The sequence below is a fragment of the Triplophysa dalaica genome, chromosome 5 (genome assembly GCF_015846415.1).
Source record: "Triplophysa dalaica isolate WHDGS20190420 chromosome 5, ASM1584641v1, whole genome shotgun sequence".
Lineage (NCBI taxonomy): Eukaryota > Metazoa > Chordata > Actinopteri > Cypriniformes > Nemacheilidae > Triplophysa > Triplophysa dalaica.
Window position 1 is genome coordinate 19,987,817 of NC_079546.1, and position 20,384 is coordinate 20,008,200.

A 20,384-nucleotide genomic window follows, 5' to 3' on the forward strand; every position below is an offset into this window, starting at 1 on the left:
CAGACTTATCCCACATGATAATCTTGCAATATAGTCTACTTACGCTGCTGCCACTAAAGACTACGCTTGCTATTGTAAATGTATATAACAGGTATTTTATAGTTTTTGTCATGGCAAAGAGTTAGACAGTAAACAGAACAGTGTAGCGATAGCAGCAGAGATCATTCAGGAATGGGATAAGCCGAGATGACTGTAGAAATTACGTTTTATTTTGAATTATGAATGACATAGAAATTCACAATGCTGATGATTCCCCTCACGTTAATTCTGCCATCGTTATACTGGTAGTACACCGACAGTTGAAAAAAATCGGAATTTAGCCCTTTGGTACATAAACACAATAAAACGGCTGGCAGCAGACCAAATCAGACCAGACTCCCTAGTCACCGGGATTTTCCACTCCAGTCCGTGCACGCTGTTATCAAGTCATACACGTTTAAATACAGCATATATGTAACAATGCGGACAATGTATATGAACACAAGCGATCATTACATAGTATAAACAAGAGGCAATTACCATTTCTTAGTATAACACAGATTTTAGACCGCCACTAGTCGCCATGTTAGCTCCCTGAATCTTAGTGCATAGCAAAACGTTAGCTACCTGAATCTTAGTGCATAGCAAAACGTGATTGGCTGAAGTTAGAACGCGGCCTGCGCAATGTAAACAATGTGCTATTACATTGTTTACATTGCACTACAGGGCTGCCATACATGACTGAACTGTATACACCAGTACTTCATGTATCTGCTCTATTGGACTGTTTACACACACAGCATCATTTGCACTCTATACTGCTCACTTGCACACCAGGAATATTACACTGAATGCTCATTTGCACTAATGGACTACTCTCATAACTAGATTACCTCATCTACTGCACTGTAACGTTCATAACTGCATTACCTCATCTACTGCACTGTAACTTCAATAACTGCACCAACTTCTCTACTGCACTGTAACTCATCTATTGCTTAACTGCATCTATTGCATAACTAACTGCATCTACTCATCTATTACACTATAACTTCAATAACTGCATTAACTCATCTACTGCACTGTGACCTTAATAACCGGATTAACGCATCTACTGCACTGTAACTTCAATAACTGCATTAACTCATCTACTGCACTGTAACCTCAATAACTGCACTAACTCATCTACTGCACTGTAATGTATAACTGCATCTACTCATGTATTGCACTATAACTTCAATAACTCATGTACTGCACTGTAAACTTTAATAGCTAATGTCTGTAACTAATGCACACTCAAGTCACTTGCACTATTGTATAGTCTATATTGTTATCTGTTCATAACCACCTGTACATTAATGTTCACAGTCTATATTGTCTATATTGTTCATAGTACATACCGACTGTCATATTTTCATAGTACATGGCCATTGTATAGTATTTTCCCTAATATTGTATTCTGTATTTATTCACACTGTATATCCTGCACTTGCTAATTGCACTTCTGGTTAGACCTAAACTACATTTCGTTACACTGTACTTGTATATGTGTAATGACAATAAAGTTGAATCTAATCTAATCTAATCAAAAGCGGAAGTTAACCGATTGGCTTGCGTAGATAGTGGGCTATTTGTGGATTGTGCGCACGATTTGACGTTAGAAATGTTTCAAAATCCACAAATGCACAGAGAGCCATCCACAAATGCGCACACTGATCCACAAATGCGTGCAGCGATTCACAAATGTGTAGAAAGCGATCCACAAATGTGAAGAAGGCGATCTACAAATAAATATAATTAAAAAACATTTCTAAATATTTTTTATTTGCAAATCTCATTGTATTTATTTGTGAATTCCATTACTTTTGTGGAACGTCAAACATGTATTTATGGTTCGCTTTTTGCGCATATGTGTATTTAGAAAATGTTTGTGAAATTGTCTATATTTATTTGCGAATCGTAGTTTATTTATACAGAATAATGAAACAATTCTGATCCCATATTACTACGCGCTGTAGCCGGACAAATCCACTGATATTGCTGGGCAGGCACAGCTCCTCAGCTATGTCAGGTATCTGCGGGAGGATTGAGGCGATTGAGGAGGATGTCCTGTTTTGCCGGCCTCTTCAGTTGCACACTACAGGAGAAGCCATTTTTCAATGTCCTTAATATTTTTATCCTTGAAAATGGTTTGGCTTGGGACCGATGCGTTAGCCTATGCACGGATGGTGCGCAGGCAATGACGGGGCGTGAGGGTGGCCCTAGCTGCTCGGTTTCAGCAAGTAGCTCCACTTGTGAAATGGACACATTGCATGGTCCATCGCGAAGCACTAGCTGCTAAAAAAATGTCGGTTCTTTTTGACTCCGTGCTGAACCAATCCGTGAAAAATTATAAATCTTATCAAATCACGGCCGTTAAACTCTCGCCTTGTTTGGGGTCCTCTGCCAGGAGATGGGGTCAGGGCACGAACAGCTGCTTCTGCACACTGAAGTTCGCTGGCTCTCCAGGGGGAAGGTGCTACAGCGGTTGTATGAGCTGCGAGAGGAGGTGTAGTGGTTTTTGACAGAAATCAAATCAGATCTGCCGAAGCATCTGGATGACACTATGTGGTTTGCGTCTCTGTCCTATTTGGTCGATATATTTGACCGCGTGAACGGCTTCAACCTGTCTTTGCAAGGCTGCGGAACTCATGTTTTGCTCCTTGCAGACAAAGTGCAAACGCCTTCACACAAAAACTAGACCTCTGGCATGGTCGCATCAGTTGGAGGGAACTGCGACATGTTTCCCAGCCCTGCAGACTTTATCACTGATGTAGGCACGTCACAACGATTTCTCATCCCTATTTCAATCAGCGTCTGAGCACCTGTCAGCAATGAGAAACAATTTGCGACGTAACTTTAAAGAGGATTATTGCTCTTTTGCGTGGGTTCGAGATCTGTTTGTGTGCACAGCAGAACAAGCTATCAATTGATATGCAGGAACAGCTTATTGAGCTGAAGATGACAGTAGACTGAAGGAACTCTTTAACTCCTGCCCTCTGTCGTCATTCTGGGCAGCATTGATGCAGGAATATCCTGAACTCTGTGACGTCGCCTTGAAGATTCTCCTTCCTTTCGCGTCGACATATCTGTGTGAGGCAGGATTCTCAAAAATGACTGCACTCAAAACGAAATACCGCAATTGTGCACAAATCGAGGATGATTTGAGACTATGTATATCAAACATTGAGCCAAGAATTGGGGATCTTTGCAAGGCAAAGCAGGTTCAGGTCTCGCATTAACATCACGTACCTGCAAGCTTCTGTTACAAAATGCAGATGATACCTACTATTAGGCCTAGTAATAATAACAATAATAAAGCATTCATTAATATCAGAGCTCTGGTGCCAATTCCCAATTATAGCAATAGCCTAGTAATGATAATAGGCCTATACTGATGTTAAATAATAATAATAACAAGAACAACAATAAAGCATGTAACCTCATATAATTATATAGCAATAGCCTAGTAATGATAATAGGCCTACCTCACGCTACTGAGGATAATAATAATAATAATGTGGGCCTTAAAGATAAAAGCCGCCCGGCCGGGGGGGGACACTGGGGCTCCAACTGCAATGAACCAGCTTTGGGGGGGCCCAGCTTGCAAAAGGTTGAGAACCCCTGTACTATAATATACCCTACCAGCCACAGGGGTGGTGGAACGAACGCACCGAACAATCAAAGATAAGATCACGAAAACATGTATGGAAACAGGCAGGAAATGGCCAGATGTGCTACCAGCCGTATTGGCAGAAATGAGAATGACCCCATCCTCATCGACAAAATACTCACCATTTGAAATTTTAATGGGTAGACCTTTCCCGACCCCTTGGGTCAAAGGTCGCGCAGGCGTTTCTTCCCTAGGAGACATGGAGGTGATCCTGGATGACCACGTGATTTCCCGTATTGATAAACTGAATTCTGTGTGTGCTGATGTTTCTCTTTCTCTCCCTATTCCATCAGATAAGCCCACCCATAATTTCGTTCCAGGCCAACAGGTGCTGATTCGGAGTCCTGAAACAAGTCGCCGTGGGTGAACCGAGATATCTTGGGCCAGCTGTAGTTTTCGCTGTAACGAAAGTGGGTTAAGGGGGCCATCTGTTAGCAGAACATAGGGCCTGGACAAATTTTGTCCCATTTATAGTTTCCCGATCACCTCTGAAGGTTCCCCTGTTATACATTTGGGTCCAAATTGTCCAATATGTCAATCATATGTCTGGTATTGATACTAGCCGGTGCACAAGCAATTAAAATATTAGATGAGGATGATTCATGGTTGGACCATGACGATCCACCACATTCATATGCCACAAACATGTGGTGGAGATTGGCAAATTACACGGTAAAGACAAATGACATGAAAGGTAATTGTTATGTATGTACTCTATTACCACATAGTTCCCATTCTACTAGACTTGATGTAAAGGTGCCGAAGTTAGAATATTATGTAGATTGTGTTTTGTCTGCAGTTACTCTGCTTCTAGACGTACAGAAATGGCGCTCTCCAATACATTGTTCCAATCCTGATAATCGCACAGATAAGTTAATCATGAGTATGGATACTGTTCCGCAAGTTGTATCTCCAATGGGGACAGTAATATCTGTGCCAAAGGGACTATGGTGTGTAGAGAGAAAGACAGAGAGAGAAAATGATCGAGGACAGATCCCATTGTGACACTGTAAGGAAGTGTGGAATATCTCAACGGCTGGAGGATGTTTTGTAAATTGTCTATTAGCATACATGGAAGATTGACAGCAGGCAAACGGGCTGACAGAACTCATGCTCTCTGGAACAAAACCTGTGCCTGGTAATCAAGTCCTTCAGAGGATTACTAGCAGCTTCAAGGCATATGTGGATTGGAACCCTTACACTGTCTGACATAAATTAGCGCACGGCCGTTTCCATGTAAAGCCAAGCCTGGAGTCTCCAGTGTATGCAAAGCAATGTCAGAAGTGGGACTTGAACCCACGCCTCCAGAGGAGACTGCGACCTGAACGCAGCGCCTTAGCCTGGAGTCTCCAGTGTATGCAAAGCAATGTCAGAAGTGGGACTCGAACCCACGCCTCCAGAGGAGACTGCGACCTGAACGCAGCGCCTTAGCCTGGAGTCTCCAGTGTATGCAAAGCAATGTCAGAAGTGGGACTCGAACCCACGCCTCCAGAGGAGACTGCGACCTGAACGCAGCGCCTTAGCCTGGAGTCTCCAGTGTATGCAAAGCAATGTCAGAAGTGGGATTCGAACCCACGCCTCCAGAGGAGACTGCGACCTGAACGCAGCGCCTTAGACCGCTCGGCCATCCTGACAGTGCAGGATGCAGCAACCGTGCAGACACGACTTTCGCAATGACCCTTAAATGGCACACAGGCCATTTAGAAATAACGTCCTGCCAGGAGCGCAATTCCTAGATAGAGGGGACCTTTCCTCCTCACTTTTTGACACTTCACTCTTCGATTTGATGCTTATTTATAAACCATGAGGTCTTGTTTCTATTTTTTTGCAAGAATTATATATATTAAACAAAATGCATGATCAGCCTGTTAAGAGCATTTCCTAATGAACCCTGTTTTAATTCGGAAGATAATTTAGAATGTGTTCTGGTATAAATGGCATGGAATGGCGTCATTTTTAGTAGCTTTGTCAGTAATTTGCTCGCGATGAATCCATTTAAATTGTCACACTTTGTTTGTATGTTCAGTAGATTTTACTTCAAAAAAAGAATATTGACCGCTTTAATTGAACAGCCCTCATTCACGGTAAGTGCTATGTGTATGGCTTCATGATCCCAAGGAGTTTCCATCCTTTACCTGTTTCATAAAAAAGTTGAAACCCTACAGTCATTTAAACTAAGTCCTGCTCCTTATGCGATGCACTAATTGGGCTTTCACAACTCATATGGAATTGATGAACAGATTTAATAAAAGTTTTGTATTTTTGTGGTAGTTGTTACTTTTATTTTTATAAAACATTGCATGCCGAAATATCAGGCTATTCTGTCACTGAAATGAAAACGGTCAGACCAGAGTTGCACCACTGCGTCCGGCGGACGCTTCCAAAGAGTGTAGCGCACAGCAGATTCCTACATTTTCTCAGATTGTATCACATCATGGTCACAAGCAAGAATATCCATTATTAGAACTCTCGCAGCCTGTTTATATGTGCAGTTCCCTTCCAACATACACGTTTGGCCGAAACTAAATGGATAGCTTCCCTGTTATATCAACAAGAGGCCTGGTCTTTTCACTTTTGACGTTTGCTGTTTACTGATCCGTGTTGTGGCACGCCTCTTTGGCGAAGTTTGGCAGCGCGTCAGTCTCTTAATCTGAAGGTTCGAGCCTCACACGGGGCAGCGTGTAGGGCAATTCTTCTGAACTGACAGAGTGGCTCTATTAAGGAGACACATATTGCACGCTCCCGCGTAGGAGCATTCGCGAGCGTGTAATTCCTGGTGGTCTAGGGGCTAGGATTCGGCGCTCTCACCGCCGCGGCCCGGGTTCGATTCCCGTCAGGGAATGAGCTTTTGGACGCCCTCTGGTTGTTTTCGTGGAAGTTTGAAAATAATGGCATTTGAAGATCTCCAAGGCTTAAAAAGACGCTTCCTTCGAGCCGGATTCGAACCAGCGACCTAAGGATGACCAGTGAGATGCCTACAGTCCTCCGCTCTACCAAATGAGCTATCGAAGGCCCGGATACCGTCTGTCGTCTGAGCTATTTTTGGGCCTTGTTAGCGGAAGCCCTCGTGGCACGAAAAGGAGCGGAGGGGCAACGAGCCAGCCAGGAGTCGAACCTAGAATCTTCTGATCCGTAGTCAGACGCGTTATCCATTGCGCCACTGGCCCTCCCTCAGGGTGTACAGGAAGAATGCAGATCGACAGCAGGCAAAGGGGCTGACAGAACTCACGCTCTCTGGAACAAACCTGTGCCTGGTAATCAAGTCCTTCAGAGGATCACTAGCAACTTCAAGGCAGATGTGGATTGGAACCTTTACACTGTCTGACATAAATTAGCGCACGGCCGTTTCCATGTAAAGCCGAGCCTGGCGTCTGTCTCCAGTGTATGCAAAGCAATGTCAGAAGTGGGACTCGGACCCACGCCTCCAGAGGAGACTGCGACCTGAACGCAGCGCCTTAGCCTGGCGTCTGTCTCCAGTGTATGCAAAGCAATGTCAATGTCAGAAGTGGGACTCGGACCCATGCCTCCAGAGGAGACTGCGACCTGAACGCAGCGCCTTAGCCTGGCGTCTGTCTCCAGTGTATGCAAAGCAATGTCAATGTCAGAAGTGGGACTCGGACCCACGCCTCCAGAGGAGACTGCGACCTGAACGCAGCGCCTTAGCCTGGCGTCTGTCTCCAGTGTATGCAAAGCAATGTCAATGTCAGAAGTGGGACTCGGACCCACGCCTCCAGAGGAGACTGCGACCTGAACGCAGCGCCTTAGCCTGGCGTCTGTCTCCAGTGTATGCAAAGCAATGTCAGAAGTGGGATTCGAACCCACCTCCATATTACACGCGATCTAATAGATACAGGTAAATGTGGTTTACCCTCTGATAGAGGTCATGCCATTTTTTTCTGTCTTGGGGCTGATCTAATGCCTCATCCAGAAGTCCAGAACCCGAGAACTGGCAAAAGTCCTCAACCTGGCCATCCACTCACCATCTCCCATACTCTTGTGACTCTTTGGTTTAGTGGTCATCTAAGCATAACATGGGAATAAAAGCAAAAGGGTTCATTCTTGCAGGTACTGGATAAATACACTGATTACTAGTATTATTATTTCATTCAAATGTAAGGTTTAAACCATAAAAACTTGTATTTCAATTACAACCTGAAGCTAACTTAATTATGGTACCCCTGATTTCATAACAAAAGAGAAAGATTAGATTGCACCCACAAATAGAAGGTTTTGCTAATCTAACCATAGTTTAACCATAACATTTCCTGTAAAACTGTGGTTAAACTAATGGTAATTATTTAAAAGGTTATTAATATGCAAAAAGTATGGCTAACAAACGTTTACTCTAGTAAAACCATGGTACATTTCTTAAGGGATGACTACGTTTACGAATATCGTTTATTTTTTGTCAAAACGAACTTCGAGATAAATAAATTAGGTATAACATGTAGGATTACAGACAAGTCGTTATAAACCGACCACAGTTAATAAGCACAAAATCGAAATTACGGCGTGAAGAACGAAACGAAGGCGTCATAACACGGATTCATAATAATTTATCACGAAAGAAAAGTTTTACATAAAGTTAATGTAATGTTTCCCTTACAATGTGTTGTAAACAAAGTGACGTTAGCCGAAGTTAACATTACCCGTTGCTTTAGGGAAGCACTCGACAAACCTTATTTGTCATTTTTTATTAGTGACGGATTAAAACACAACAAATGTTTTAAATATAAAAAATATAAACAGAAGAGGAAAAAAGCTTTTTACGATTTACTTTGATGCTTCATTGTCCGTTACCCGCTCACGTCATTTCGCAAAAGCACCCAATCGCGGAGAGACACTAGACGAAACCACATTTTGTGACTGATTAAAACAAGGAACGACTGTTGGACTTTAAAAGCGTCCTGCATGTTAAAAAATTGAATGAAGGTAATCTCTAACAAGTATTGAAGTTTATTGGTGAGAAAGTATCAAAGTACAGCGCTGGGTTCTCTAAAAAACAACGTCTCACAAAGAACCACCCAGAAAAAACCTCATCACACAAATATATGGTATGTCTCGACGATCTCTCTTCTGCAGGGGGAGGGTCTCCCTTGTTTCCACCAATCATCAAGTTCTGCTTTTTGTCCTCTCTCCACCAATCAACTCCTGCTGTATCCTTTTTGGTTCCTGGAAAACATTCCTAAAGAAAAAACAACATTCCAAATATCTCCCCCCCTTTTACACAACTGCAGCCAAAGATGCCCCCTCTCCCCCACACACTCGCATTCCCCTGCTGCAAGCACATCAATATCAGCAGATAGTTTGGGTATCAAATGCATGTATTGAAACACTCACAATATTATGACTTCACCTCTCAATAAGACAAAACTAATTAAATGATTAAATGTAATTACCTAACTGATTAAATGATTAAATCCTTCACGACTTAATGACTTATTAAGAACATAGTGTTAAGATTAAAACATACTTACTTTGATGAATCCGCTACCTGCGCTCGTAATCAATCTGACAATGGGCGTGGTCGCTGTCCATTCTCATCCCGCGACGCGATTGGCTCCCTTCCAATCTCATAATGGACAGCTAGAGCCCCGATCGGCTCCCGTCCAATCTCACAATGGACATCAAGAGCCGGGGTCTAGAGTTGAGGCTCTTCCAGCCTCCAAAGGAGCTTAAATCCAGCGCCTTAGATCGCTCGGCCACGCTACCTCGAAATGCATTTTCTGCTGCCGGTTTCCACCATTGTGTTTTACAGTAGGCCCTCTACAACTTTACGCAGACAGTCAAGAGCTTACAGTGTTCTGTAGGCTTAGAGTCAATGCTTCTGCCCATCTAAGAGGTTGAGGAGACCAGTGCGGAAACTGGAGGAGCTGAACATGCAGCGCCAGCTGAAGCTTGGGCTCTGAGATGAATGGGGCAATTTTTTGTTGTTGTAACAAAACAGATTCATCACCCTTGTGCGCTAGATATACAGTAGGTGGCGGTAATACTCCTACAGAGTGAACGGTCATTGAACCAAAAGAAGGAGAAGGCTTAGGGTTAAGTGCACAGTTCTTGTGCTCCCAAATCTGCAGAAGAATTATCTCACAACAGCCAACCTATTTCTGATTTGATTTAAGCGTAATCCAAAACACAGAAAGAAACTGCGTGTTCGAAAGGAACCTGAAGTTTAACAGGTATAAAGGGATTTTGATGGTTTTTTTCAGCGCAATTTTGTAAGCCACGGAATACCTTGAAAACGGTTATCGGCCCATGCCTAAATACAAGACGGCGCTTGTTTGCTTCACACAGTGTTCTTTGTGGGGTGTAGGTGTGTGGGAGGGTGTGAAAGTTTGACAGTGCAGATCCAGTGATAGTCATGTAGACAGAAATTTGTGACTTGAATCTGATACGAGTTTCAAGGGGTAGCCAGTGGAGAGAAATGAAAATGGGTGTCACATGAGCCCGTTTTGGCTGTTGGAAGATTAGGTGTGCTGCTGCATTTTGAACAAGCTGGAGCGGTTTCATAGCCTTTGCAGGAAGACCAGCAAGAAGAGCATTGCACTAGACCAACCTTAAGATTTCATGGGCCTGGACAAGGAGTTGCGCCGCATGCTCAGTGAGAAAGTGTCTAACCTTTCTAATGTTAATAAGGGATATTAGCATTACCGCGTTGTCTTTGCAATATGATCATTGAAGGACAGCTGTTGATCAAATATGACACCGAGTTTCCTGGCTCTTTTTGAAGGAATGATTGTGGTATTGCTTAAGTTTGATTGTGAGATTGTCATGCACCATGGGTGTGCCAGAAAGACGAGTAGTTTTGTCTTGGCAGAGTTCAGCTGGAGGTGATGCCCTTTCATTCAAGCAGAGATGTCTTCTGGGCAGGCTGTAATGCAAGTATCAACTGGGTGAAACGAGATGTATATCTGGGTGTCGTCAGCATAACAGTGATACGAGAAGACATGTGCCTGTTTGATGGGTCCCAAGGAAGTTGTGTAGATGGAAAAAACAATGGTGACAATCAACAAAAGAAAGCTTCAAGCTGCAATGCATGCTGGGTAACATCATAGTAGAAAACTCATTCATGACTCCCAGCATGTATTTGAGTTGATCTGTTTATCTTTTCTTTTTTAAGTTTGATTGTCACCATTGTTGAGGTTTTCATGATGACTGTTGATGTCAAAGAGTGCCTAGTAAATTGCCTGTTTATTTTATCATAACTAATATTATGGAAGCAAAAAAACATTATGGATGCAAAAAACAGCATATAGTTTAAATCATATATTTTATTAGATTTCCTCAATGTATAGTTGTTTGGCTGAAAATGTACACAGGACCAGTCACAGGATTCCCCCAGAACGTTTTGATTGGCAAATGTTTTTTGGTCCTACGCCTTTAACATATAATATATTATTATAAAAATATTATTTGACCTTTATACTTCTTTGTTGCTATCACAATGTGAAGAGACTTCCAAACAACATGACAAATAATGATTCTGGACAGGATCACCCCCCCCTGCTTTCAAATAAAGCCTATCTCTGCAAGCCTGTGAGAAAATGAACCGATCAGACTTCGCACCCCTTCTGACGTAGGGAGCCGTACTTATTATAAAATTATCGCCCCTTTTTCTGAAGTTGTCCACCCATAATTCTGCCGCCATTTTTGTTTTCGCAAGCTACATGTGTGAATTAGTTCCGACACCATGGCAAAAGTAAGAAAAGCAGATCAAAGCATGATTACTGTTCTGTTGTTGGCTGCACAGAGCAGCACAGAACACTGTTCCCAGCCTCACAGGAGACAAGAGACTACAAGGATTGTCCTGTGTTCTGTTACTTTCACATAGAGAAAACACGATGCATTTGTCTTGTGTACCTTAACTTATAGAAAGCAGTGTGCATGGTTTGTCAAGCAACGGGTTTGACGTGCTGCTTTCATTCACCTTTTGTTCTTCGTAGCCAGTAATCCTATGAGCAATTGTGAAAATGGCCGGTGGGTTGCAGGAGTGAAAAATTCTGTACAAAACAGATTCGATTCTATCACTTTTGTAACCCTCTGGGTGTGGATTATATGCAATTCAAGTTTATTTATATAGCGCTTTTCACAATGTGCATTGTTCCAAAGCAGCTTTACAGGGGCAAACAGGAACAACACAAAAAAGGTAAAACACAGCACAGTGCATGCTGTTTATAGAATGAGCAAGATCATTCTAATAAATTATATCTAATTAATGAATAAATAAATAAAAGCAGTCTCCCGCTGAGTAAGCCAACACTGCCCTGCTGTGGCGAGGAATCCAAACTCCAATGATTGATTAATGGAGAAAAAACCTTGGGAGAAACCAGGCTCAGCCGGGAGGGCCAGATCCCCTCTGACGTGTCATAGCTGCACTCAGTGTCCCCGAGCAAATATCCACAAGGAAGAGCCCACCATTCGCAGCCCAAAAAGTCCCACTCGCCGAAAACCGTGCAGGTTCAACCCGGTCCCACTCCACGATCGACACCAGAAAACAGAGGAACAACCAGGGAAAACAGTAATGGGATGTTGTAACTTTATTCCTCTGTTGTCCGATATCGACCACAAAACAAGGCAAAACGGGACCCACACAGCCCCAGCAAATGAATCCCTCAACCACAACCAACGAGCCCCCTCACTCCCCACAAACACCCATCCAGGAACCTCCAATCAGGGCTACTGAAAGCAGCTATAACTTCAAACTGTGATGTAAGTTTAGCATTAAATACCAAGTATTGTAATTTCAGCATTAATGTGACAAGTAGTCCGTCTTTGCTCTTGGTTGGGGATGAAGTGGTCTAAGCTGCGATGGTCCGATGGTCGTATTTCTCTTGGGTGGTGGTGGAATTGCCTTAGATGTAGCTGGGATGGTCAGTCAGTCTGCAGCTGTAGCTGACGTAATCTCTATTTGGGGATGGGCATATACCGATCATCTGGACCTGACTGAATTTCTTCCTTCCTCAGAATGGGCATCCCGAGGCGGAGGCAGAAAGAGAATAATTAGCGTAGCTGCTGTTCGTTTACTATGCATTAAGTGAAAGCTTGGCTGAAAAGATGTGTCTTTAGTCTAATTTAAATTAAGAGAGTGTGTCTGACCCTCCAATAGTATCAGGATGGCTATTCCAGACTTTATGTGCTACGTATGAGAAAGCTCGACCCCCTTTGGTGGATTTAGTTATTCTAGGTGTTACCAAAAATCCTGAGTTTTGAGATCTTAGAGAGCGTGATTGGTTGTAATGTGATGTAATGTGAATGTTTTTGGTGCTATAAGTAAAATTTCTGTTCTGCTAGAGTTTAAAAGAAGGAAATTACTAGTCATCCAATGTTTTATGTCTTTGATACACTGTATACATGTATATGGAAAAAACAGGGCCCTAAAACCGATCCCTGAGGTAATCCATAATTTACTTGCGTGAGATTTGACAATTTCCCATTTAAATGGACATATTGTTATCTGTATGTTAAGTAAGATCTTTCTTCCGTTCTCAGCCCAGTGCAATAGGCCTCTGCAGGACTATGCTCAGGAGGTTGACGCCAGGAGGGCATCAGTCCCCGAGGTGCTGGTGAGTGGCTACCTAATGCCTGGGATGGACAACCCACCATATTTTCATGAGCGGGATGAGTTGGTTTATCAGCCGTTCCCACAGTTAGTGGAACGGCTGCAGCTTCGAGAGGGGTGTTACAAAGACTCCTCTCCCAGCTATTTGGGTCCATCCCAGAGGACCATGTGGTGGGTACTCTCACCTTGGGGAATTCCACACCGTCCTCCTTCTCACCTCCTGTAGTCCCTCCGCCGCTGACGGACCTCGGTGGCAAAAGGGGAAACAGGAATCCTGGGGGTCCTCTTCTGAGGCCTCCAACCCAGAGCCAGACGCGCCCTTCACCTCATTCCTCCAGCCGACCACCAGACGGGTGGGTCGGCTAAAGAAGAAGAGGCAACTGGGGCAGTTCCTGTTGTTCCAATTCCCAAAGATTTTTTGAGGGGCGGCGTATGGGCAGTACGGTCCGATCGGCCAGTTCGGCCGTCGGGTCCCCTCAGCAACCGGTACCCAGCCCGGTCCAGCAGCCGGCACCAAGCCTGGTCCAGCAGCCACCAGAGAGCGCTGCCCAGCCAGCATTCCAGTCCGTGTCCAGTTCAGCAATCCAGCCGGTGTCCGCTCCAACCATCCAGCCGGTGACCGTTCCAGCCATCCAGCCGGTGTCTGTTCCAGCCATCCAGCCGGTGTCTGTTCCGGCATTCCAGTCGGGGTCCGTTCCGGCATTCCAGCCGGGGTCTGTGAGGGGACAGCGAGGGAGACATGAATTAGAATGACCTACCTGCACGAGCACGGACTGGTGGACTTTATATTTTACGAGCGACCCGGGTGACACCTTTTCTATTGTTTATTGTTGAGTTGTGCAATAAATGCCCCACTGGGGTTGTTCGTATCACCCTTCTGCCTGTGTCGTGTCTCTCACCTCATTACATTATGATTTTCACTGAAGTGTCTTCTTACCCACATTCTATCAACACTTGCCAGTGCATTACTGTAAAAATGGGATGTAGCCTAGGCTCTAAGGTTGGAATGCAAAGAGAAATGTTCAATTATAATTATTCATTGAAATGACTTCCAATTTGCAGTAACCTGTACACAGCTATTCACATGTTTGTTTCTGTTCTGGTTGACAGTACACTGTAAAAAACAACCTATAAAATCTACTCAATAAAATTGAGGTAACAATTTGCACTCACTTTAAAGGAGTATATTCTACCCCATATTTTTGAGTAAAGAGTACCTAAATTTATAAGTTATAACAAACTAAATTAAATTGGATCAATTTTACCTAATATATTATACAAGTAATTACTTAATAAAATCGGGTATTGTTTACCCTTTGACAGCAGGTATTGCTCTTCTACCTAATTATTATTAGTAATATATAGCCAATATAAATAATTTAATGTTACTCATTAAGAGATGGTTGAATTCACTTAAAAACGGTGAAAGGTCATTGCAATAAAAACATTACAATGAACACTTTATTTTGTAAACACTGAAATCCTCTTACACTCAATTTCTAATAACATACCACATCACTTCTACAAATTACTCCTCACATTTCAAAATAAACATGGACTGCTGACACAATCATTTCATCTTTTAAACATTAAACACTAATGCAAGTGCAAAAGAGCCGTCTACATTCAAATTCAAGTGACACAGAACTATTGCAAACTTATTTAAATAAAATATAAATAGTTTCCGCTGGATGTCAAAATATACATTCATAGAAATATTCTTATTCTTAACATCAATTTCAATTGAGATACAAGTCATCGTTGTTATTCTTGAACATTTTCCATCCAAAAATGTCTTTGTTGGCTAAAGCAAATGTACAATAAAAAAAGCGTATTCCCTAATCTTACGTTTAAGGGTTTGGACCTTCTTGAGGGAGTTTGCTCCATCAAGTTCCAAAAAAGCTTTTTGAACATTTCAAAACTGTACTTCAGGTTTCTAGGATACTCTATGTTCAGTGCATAGTTCATTCCCATCAACAGTATGCATGCTGTGGTTCTGATTCCACACTGGCTCAAAACTTGGCTGCCTTCCATTACTATAGACACATCAGCTCAGTTTTGGGATTATGCATCACCAGCACTTTCATTTAATGGTTTGTTTGCTTCTGAATTTCTCCTACCAGTTAAAAATAAAAACAAAATGCATGTCAATTTCCACATTAGTTAAATAAACAGTATTCACATATCCTCTTATGTTGTGAGTGCTGTCTCCATTACAAATCCACGATAGTCACCACCTACATTATCTAATGCTAGACAATCAGAAAAAAAACAAGCTAAGTGCCAAGGTTTAAACATTATAATGATCTACAGCAGTTTAATGTAAGAAACCTTTTCAAGAAATTGAACGTACTTGGGTGCAAAAGAAAGTAAGAAGATTCACATGAACAATTGTGAATTACAGCTGATACGGCTTCTTATAGGTCTTTTTCTGCAACTCGTCAGCGCCTCACTGGTGCTGATAACAACACAGCGCCACCATTGTGGAGTTATGCAGCATCTGCATATATAAATGACAGTCTGTTGAATGCACCCGACATAATTTTGGCGAGAGTCTGAGGCGGCACGCATTTTTTTCGCTGTACGAATCGCCTAACGTTACAGGCAGAGGCGATTCAAGGTTTTCACTATTAGGGGGCTCAGCCTCCAATGAGGATACATACATTATATATAAACCCACTCCTTAATCACCACATATAACGTTACATTACTTAAATTAGGCCCTGTCAGCCTGTGGCGACGAGAAAATAGGGGTATTACACAGAGTCGTAACTTTTTTTAAACCCAAAGAAGAAAATGAAGGTAGAGCTAACATTTAAGTTAGTACACATTTGCTTAAATGATGATATAAAGAAGTTGAACTAAAACTTACCGTAGGCTCCACAAATCCTGTCATCGAATCTGAAGAGGATGCGTCACGTGACTCCTGATTTCCCGCCGGGGCGTTGATGCATGCGGCCTCCGCAGTCTCATAGCTAATATTTTCTGGTAAATTTTACCTTGTTTTTTTAAGTTCCCATTATTTGTCAATATAAAGTAGGTAGTGTAGGTAGAATGTACCTATTTAAATATATTTTATTTTCTAACCAATATTTTAAGCTACATTTTAACTGATTTTAATGGGTTGTATTTAACACCGTCCAGAATCGTTTTTTACAGTGTACAGTGTACCTGGTGCCTTATAAAGCAGCCACCCTCCAATAAGTGACCTCATCTAGTAAGGGACCTCATCTTCGGAAATTCAGCTTCAAGGAGGTTGTATAACTAAAGAAAACTGAAAACAGAACAAGGGTTCTCAAATAAGTAGAGATTGACCGATACATCATTTTCTGATCATTTTCCCGATATTTAATCAATATGAGGGGAGACGCAACAGAAACGAAAGCGTGCAGTCCTACAGCAGGTCACCATATCTCACGATGCACTGTAACGGGCTAAAACAATCTGTTACCTTCCACTGTTTTACACAGAATAGCCTTATGGTTCTCTATATTCATTCTTTTGACATCTAATGTCTTCTATGTCTTATCCTGAAGAGCACCATTTAGACTGAGAGACTATTTAAAGGTTCAGGAAACATTTGCAGGTGTTTTGAGATAATTTGCTGATTTCTGAGACACTGGTTTTCATTATCTGTTAGCCATTATCATCACATTTATCAAAATAAAGCCTTTAAATAATTCACTCTATGTGTAATGAATCTATATAATATATGGGTTTCACTTTCTGAAAATAGTGACAACATTTTTATTTAGCTTTACATGTATCCAAATTATGTATGGAACGTTTTTAGAACGTTCTTTTTTGGTTCCCAATAATAACCAAATGGAAACCAACATTAGGGCAACGTTCTGTGTTTGCTTTTGTTAACTTCATTGTAATTGATAGTAACTTCTTTTTAAAGATTTGAAAACAGTTTAATGTATGTTTTGTATTTTTTTATGAGCATTTAAAAACTATCTGGACCTCTCTGACCTCATTTTTTGACATGTGATTAAATCATCACAAAATGAATACTTTATACCTTCAAATGTTACATTGCAAAAAATACAATACTGTAATAATGTTTTTTTTTATTATTTTTAATATTCTTCCCATCCCCCTATATCACACATCCCAATCACGTGTAACCAAATCCGTTTTAACCAAAATGGCACAAGCTAATTTAATAAACTTAATGAAATGCAACTGAACTTTTGAAAGCATTTATTTTGTTGAATGTGTAAACACACATTGCTAGTCAGGCAGTGAACACAATCTACCGTTTTTTTGTGTCTGTGTAATTTATTTAACAGTTGAATTTAACATTGAACCAAACTTGTAAACACATATGTAACAAAAAAATGATAGTAAATTAAAGTTTTATATAATGAGAGATTATGTTATGTTTGTAATTACCAGCTGTGAAGTCACGTTACAACGCACTCACTCAGTGTCCTCACAGGAAAATGGGTTTACAGTGCCCCAATGTGAACTGAACTGGGGTCCATAGTGTCCGAATCCGTGTACACAATATACTGATTCACAACCTCAGGGACTAGGGAGCTGATTGAGAAACACCCATTTCCATATTGCCTTTCAGGGCCTTCATCAGAAAACGTGGGTGCCAAGTTTCCAGGTGGACAGCCAACACAAAACCACACACACTACAGAAGGATGTTTCCTCCTGTGGAATATTTGTCCTAACAGTAAAAACACAGTAAAAACACTTTTTGTTTATCATTCTGTGTCTACCATTCTGTGTCTACTTTGTTGTTTAGTGGTGGCATAAGGAATACCGTTTCCGGGTCCAAGCATTTATTTATCTCAAGCGAGGCTAAAGCTTAAACAGCTGTTAATGAGCACTGTTTACTCACAGGCTCACAGAATCTCCGACATCAATATTTGAATACATTTTGAAAAATATATCACAGACTGGCCATATGGGCCATTTATTTTTCATGTGAAAATAAAGGTTGTTTTGAATATATTCTCTTTTTGGAATTTATGAAACTTTCTCATATATAACATTATAAGTATGCAGAATGACCCCTCTGGGGTTGAAGAGTACAGAAGACAGGTGGCGATGACACTTCTGAACGAGTCAGGTATTATTTGTTTACTTCTGTGATATTCACGATATCATATATTATTTAAATGATTAACAGATGAAACCCATTACTAAGTTGTATGAGGTAAAAAAAAAACTCAGGAGAACCCAGGCCCAACCAGGGGATTCCTGTTCCCCTCTGGCAAAAGCTGCTGCCTCTGCACAAGCTCAACAGTGCTTGCACAACAAGGCTAAATAAAAAATAAATAAACTCACGAATAAGGTAAGTTATAGATTTAAGATTATCATTAACAATTTAATAGCATTTGAAGTGTTGTAGAAAAATTGTGTCAAGTTGCCGCGTCCTTTATCCAGCTCTATCATTTCAGCTCTTGTCAGGTCATCGCTTCCCATTCTCAGCTCTGCCATCAGGTCTGGGCATGAACTGCATCCTGCGGTAACCTTGGAACAAAGAGACAAGACTGGCTGAGAGTAGAGTACTGTTCTGCATTCTTTGATGCACCAAGTACATCATTTGTTGTTGGATGTTTTCCTGGTTCCGGTTGATCTAAATAATGCCGCCTAAATCCTTTGAGGATTAATATTATGGAAGTGTAGTGTATGCAAGATTAAAAAAATGCGTCTTTAGTCTAGATTTAAACTGACAGAGTGTGTCTGCCTCCCGGACAGTTCAGGGAATTTAGATGTTTTGTATTTGAAAAATAATCCATACTTTGTGCAAGAGTATCGATAACGTCTTGTGGGCTGAAATGTCGCGATACATCACCATATAATTTTTTTTCACACCCCTACTTTTGATCATGAGAGAACACTATAAGATCAGTGAGTTTGAGTACTTTTTGATTGAAACATTTGTTATAACAGGATGCAAATACAAACAAAATCTACATCATATCTGCGTCACACACAGACATCAATAATTTGTGCATGAACCTCCATGGTGACAATCAACAGACTAATTCAGATAAACCGCAATGCATGCTGGGAATCATGAATGAGTTTTGCACTATGGTGTTACCCAGCATGCTTTGCAGTTTTTTTATGATCATAACTATTATTGAGGTTCATACACTAATTCTTGATGTCTGTGTGTGACGCAGATATGGTGTAGATTTTGTTTGTATTTGCATCCTGTTATAACAAATGTTTCAATCAAAAAGTACTCAAACTCACTGATCTTATAGTGTTCTCTCATGATCAAAAGTAGGGGTGTGAAAAAAATTTATATGGTGATGTATCGCAACATGACGTTTTATTTTGTTAATTGTCACCATTGTTGAGTTTCCTACACTGATTATACATGTCTAATTTATTTAATTTGTCTCTGAGAATATGACCTTCATAACACTAATCTGTAATATCAAAGCACTTCACAAAGTAATAACAAACAGTCTTAATCAGTGATTCATAATGAATTTATCACCAATTGAAAACTGCTACCAGATTTATTTTTACTCCTAAAAACTCTTTCAGCAGTTAAAGAGCACCAAAGCTAATGAGTCAAGAGCCCAACTAAAGCAAACACTGATCACAATAATGGTAGTCTAGTAAATTTTAAACCTGTTTTTTAAATGAATTAAATGGTTACTGGCTATCTGGGACATTATAAAGTTTGTTAACGGAACTATTTCAGTTTTAAGTACATTTAACTCATTCTTAATAAGAAGATTTTACTATTCGGGAATACAGTGTTCTCAAAAGAACTTCTTGTACATTTCAAGTTATTTTACATTTTAACAACAATTAACAATTTGTAGTAAAATCAACATTTTCACTTATCAGGCAAGGCAAGTTTATTTACATAGAACATTTCATACACAAGGGCAATTCAAAGTGCTTTACATAAAACGATTGACAGTATGAAATAAGATGTATCATTAAAATGCAAATCAATTAAGATCACAAATACAACTTTAGATTTTAAGAAACAATAAAACAGCAATAAAGTTGATTTAAAATGTGATTATGTATATATAAAGAATAAGTTAGAAATAAAAGTGCAGTTGATGTAAACCAGCACAGTGCTCAGGTTGTGAATGCACAGCTAAACAAGTGTGTTTTTAATCTGGATTTAAAAGTAGCTA

The 20,384-nt window shown here is 40.9% G+C and overlaps 3 non-coding genes across 3 annotated transcripts; all 3 read right to left on the reverse strand.

Moving 5' to 3' along the window:
- Positions 1-5,242: 5,242 nt before the first annotated feature.
- Positions 5,243-5,325, reverse strand: trnal-cag (transfer RNA leucine (anticodon CAG)). Its single transcript has one exon. It is a non-coding gene; the product is annotated as a tRNA-Leu (tRNA).
- A 1,291-nt stretch (positions 5,326-6,616) lies between these two features.
- On the reverse strand, positions 6,617-6,703 carry trnay-gua (transfer RNA tyrosine (anticodon GUA)). Its single transcript is given in 2 exon segments — positions 6,617-6,652; positions 6,667-6,703. It is a non-coding gene; the product is annotated as a tRNA-Tyr (tRNA).
- An 82-nt stretch (positions 6,704-6,785) lies between these two features.
- trnar-acg (transfer RNA arginine (anticodon ACG)) lies at positions 6,786-6,858 on the reverse strand. The gene has a single exon. It is a non-coding gene; the product is annotated as a tRNA-Arg (tRNA).
- Between the last annotated feature and the right edge of the window lie 13,526 nt (positions 6,859-20,384).